The sequence below is a fragment of the Mesoplodon bidens genome (assembly GCF_964165515.1).
Source record: "Mesoplodon bidens genome assembly, chromosome: 4".
Taxonomy (NCBI): domain Eukaryota; kingdom Metazoa; phylum Chordata; class Mammalia; order Artiodactyla; family Ziphiidae; genus Mesoplodon; species Mesoplodon bidens.
In genome coordinates, this window is record NC_138160.1 from 114,302,801 (window position 1) to 114,307,211 (window position 4,411).

Consider the following 4,411-nt stretch of genomic DNA (forward strand, 5'->3'; position numbering starts at 1 on the left):
CTTTCTGGCTTCCTCCCTGGTCCCCATGGAGGTCCAGTGGGAGGCATGGGTGTGAGTCTACTGCCCAGGCCAGTCATGTGGTAGGAACTAAGCCCACAGCACTGGCAGGATGGGAGAGCTCAGCCCCTCTGTGCAAAGTGCTTTGGGAGAAGAGGTTTTGTGCAGAATGGCCAGTCATGATTAATTGATGGGAGGCTCTCAGGCAAAGGATCAGATTTCACAGATTAATACACACACACACACACACACACACACACACACACACACTTTGGCTCTCTTGAGAAGGAAATGTTCATTCAGCATAAGGCAAGCGTATCTAAATCAAGATTTTCCATACCTTCAATGGGTTCCTTTCCACCATCTTCATTCATTCACTGAGCATGTACTGAGTGCCTACTGTATGATGAGCACTGTCCCAGACACTGAAATCATGAGACAAAGAGTTAGCTCCTGCCCTTGCAATGTTGGGAAGCAGACATACGAAAAGGGCTTTACCAAGGAGTGTGATAAGAACAGAGAGAGGAAAACAAAGGATATTCTAGCAGCACTCACCCATGACCCCGGTGTGGCATCAAGGATCCTCAGGGCATGGCCAGAGGAAAGTCTAGTGTTGCTGGAGTGCCATGGAAAGTAAGGGGCTGGCTGCAGTGGAGCCAGTCATGTAGGGACTCGGGGGCCTCAGGAGAAAGTCCATACTTCACTCAAGAAACTGAGTGCTGTGGTCAGATTTGTACTGTAGAACTGTCACTCTGGCTGCCCATGAAGAGTCGTTAGAGGGGAACAGACTAGAGGCATAAAGACCTGTTAGGAGGTGGCTACAGGCATCTGAGCAGGAAGTGATGACCTGAACTGAGTAAAACAAGTGGAGGGAACTGATTCAAGAAATGTTTTGGCCAGGATTTAACCTGAGAGACAGTGATGACCGTCAGATTTTCAGCAAGGACAACCATGTGTTTAGGGTGTCGCCATCACAGGAGAAAGAAACCCCAGGAGGAGAAGCAGGTTTGGGGGAGGGGGGTGGGCTGGACAATGGTGAGTTCAGTTTGAGACGTGGTGAGTATGAAGGACCTATGTACATGCAGGTGGAAGCAGTCTGAGGCAGATGGACACACAGGTCTGAAATCTAGGGAGCAGTTCAGGCTGTGAAGCTGGAGGGAATGTGGGCACAGACAAATTTACATGAGTGTGGCTGGGGAGGAGAGGGCAGGGGAAGAAGTGGAGGGGCATCATGCCCTTCGGCCCTAAAATTCTCACCTGATGAGAATGAGGGTGGGGAAGGGGCTGAGGGCAAGGAGAGGATGCTTGGAACACCTGTTAGGGGAAATACCACAGAATCTGACCTAGGCCTAGCAATACAGGGGCCCTGGTGGCTTTGGAGGTCATAAATCTGCATTGGAACTGACCTGTCCTCCTCAGGGTCTTCTCCAGGACATAGAAGGCAGGAAGGTTGGTCGGCCTGTAGTACTTGGGCTGCAGTCTTACAAGATAGTTGTGGCAGAAGGTTCATTTCCTTTTGAGTGTGTAGCAGAGAGAGCTAACTGTTCACCAACAAAAAAAAAAGTGTATCCCTTGCCCTGCCATAGAACAGAGTTGAGGCTAGGAAGGGGCTTCCCAGCAGAGGCTACATTTCCCAGCATATACCCCTCCTCTTACATCTGTTACATCTGAGAGGAGTCAAGTGACACATTCTTGCCAATGGAATGTTGATCAGGGATGACATGCATTTTCCAGCCCCAAATAGTTAAGAAGCAGATGTGCCTTCTCCACCCTTCTTTTCCTCTTCTAGTTTGAGGCCCCCTTGGAAACCACATGTTGGAGATGGCAGAGCCACAAGGTGGAAGGATCCCGGTCCCTAAATCATCACTTGGAGGACACACACCACTGATCAGGAACACCCAAGTGAGTTGTCTGTGAACAAGAAATCAGCTATATTGTCTGAGCCAATATACATTTGGGGATTTGTTTGTTATAGCATCTAGCATTATCCTAACTAATATAGGGTTTAAGAAAATTGTTGGTTGTTCAGATGATTCTGATGCGGCCAGACTGGATAATCAATTGAAGCCTATCGGGACAGAAAGTCTTTGTTGAAGTGCAAGAGCAGGAGTGGAGAGAGGACTGGAAAAATCTAGAAAGAAGGAGGTCAAGGCCTCTGGTAGAATTCAGGAGGCTAAGATTTCAGGGAGAGGCTATCCTGCAGTGTGGCAAGAGCCAATGGGAAAAGGTAAGGAACATTAAGCAGGTCCGGGAACTGTGATGCTGGGGGTCAGGAATCATGTTGGATGGTTAGTCCACTTGGAAATTGTGGTCTGTGACACAGCAGGACATGGGGTGGAGAGAAAGTGTCAGAGGTCTGGCCACTGTCTTGCAACCAGGGCAGTGGGAAGAAGTGCTTTAGTTAAAAACTAGACTAACCATCAGGACTGCTATCACTAAGCCCTGTCAGCTGCCATGACTGAATGGATCTGAGCAGGGTGTCTCATCATTGGTGAGGATTTGTTCATTAGGCCACAGAGATGCACACCTGAAAGCTGGTCCACGAAAGGAACACCTGTAAATGCTGAGGCAGGCTAACTCCATCCAGAAACAGAAACAGCCAGACCCACAGCAAGAGTGCTTTCTTCAGTTGGTAGAGCAGCTTGGCACTCTCCAAATTACTTATTTACACATCTGTTTGAGCCTCATGGACATCCCATATAAAGACAGTGTCCCTCTGTGCCAGGTAAGGTCACCAAAGTGTTAAATAAATGATAGCACTCAGGAGGGAGTGGAGCCAAGGTCTCCTGATCCTTGGCCAGTGGTCCTCATTATAAAATTCCTTTTACAGACATTTTTAGACATTAACTACCCATCATCTTGGGAAGATTTAGGCCTCAACATGCCCCTGGCAGCAGGAATGACGGGGATGGCCTCCAAAGGCACTTCCAGCTAGCAATTCTTGAAAGAGTTTCTGAATGAGTAGTTCCAAAATAAGACTAGGAATAGGAATGACAGAAAACTCAAAATAATAGTTGTGAAAATAAGAGAAGTTTATGTCTCTTAAAAAAAAGTCTGATGTAAATGTAAGGGTTGCTATGGCCCTCCACAATTTCAGAGGGTCAAGGCTCCTTCTATTTTGTTTTTTTTCCTCTATTGTTGTGTAACAAATTACCTCAAAACTCAGTGGCTTATAACAACAATAAGCTTTTCTTACCTCACACTTTCTGTGTGTCAGGAATTCAGGAGTAATTTTGCTAGGTGACTCTGGCTTAAGCTCTCTCATAAGGTTGCAGGCAGGATGTCAGAATGGAGCTGTGGTCACCTGATGGCTTGACTGGCACTGCAACATTGGTTCTGGCTGATGTCAGGAAGCCTCAATTCCTCACCACCTATAATCCTCCATAGGGTTGCTTGAGTGTGCTTACAACATGGCAGCTGGCTTCCACTAGCCTAGAGCACGTGCAGAATCTGCAGTGTCCTTTATGAAGTAAGTCTCAGAAATCACACTATCATTTCTGCAATATCCTGTTGGTTACACGGGTCAGTCCTGTTGGATACGGGAGAGAATGAAACAAGGACGTACCAGTAGTTGAGAATTACTGGAGGCCATCTTGGAAGTCGGGTTACCACATCAGCCATCTTCAGAGAGTGGCTTCTTCCTAATATTCTAATATGGTTTTGCTCTAACTCCAGCTGTCACACCACAGAAGGTACTTTCTGGCTGGCATGAAAAAAGAAGAAAGGGAAGAAGGCATGCCTTTCAAGAAGTTGCATACACTATCCTACTTATAGCTTACTGACCAAAACTTAGTCACATAGCTGGAAAGGAGGCTGGGAAATTTAGTATTTCTTTTGGATGCCATGTACTCAGCTAGACCAGATATTGGGGGACACTTGGCAGTCTCTGACACATCAGCAATGTTCCTGTGTATATTTCAAAGGATGGTGTGGGGAGGGGAGCACAGAGGACATCACTCTCTTGGGTTACTGACCTGGCTAAGGACTCCTGACCCATCTTGTCTGGGAAACGTGTGTGTGTGTGTGTGTTGCAGGGACAGGGGAGGAGTGCAGATAAGTGCTTTATCCTGTAATTAGTGAATCTCAGTGTCAAGAGAAAATAGTCCTTAGAAGAACTCAGGAGACAAATGAACATTAAAAACAGACTGAGTCCTAGAAACTCAGCCAAGAGTGGTCCCAAGAATTAAGATGATCCAGAAAATGAGAAGACCATCACAGGAGACACTGTGAGAGCAGCCTCATTCTGCACCCAGACCTGCAGGTTTAAATAAATTCTAGGCAGCCCAACTTATGACCCAAATGCAGAAGCCCAGATGGGCAACTCTACAAGCTGTGTTTTGAAAAGATCGTATGATTCCTGATCAATGAACCAAAGAGACCAAATGCAAAAGTGTTTAGAGCTGAGCTGCAGATT

The 4,411-nt window shown here is 46.7% G+C and overlaps 1 long non-coding RNA gene across 1 annotated transcript; it reads right to left on the bottom strand.

Annotated features, from left to right (window-relative positions):
- Nucleotides 1-337: 337 nt before the first annotated feature.
- LOC308615732 lies at nt 338-3,692 on the bottom strand. Its single transcript, XR_014015628.1, has 3 exons — nt 3,194-3,692; nt 1,404-1,574; nt 338-422 (listed from the first exon to the last, which is right to left on the bottom strand). It is a non-coding gene; the product is annotated as an uncharacterized lncRNA (long non-coding RNA).
- Nucleotides 3,693-4,411: the final 719 nt, after the last annotated feature.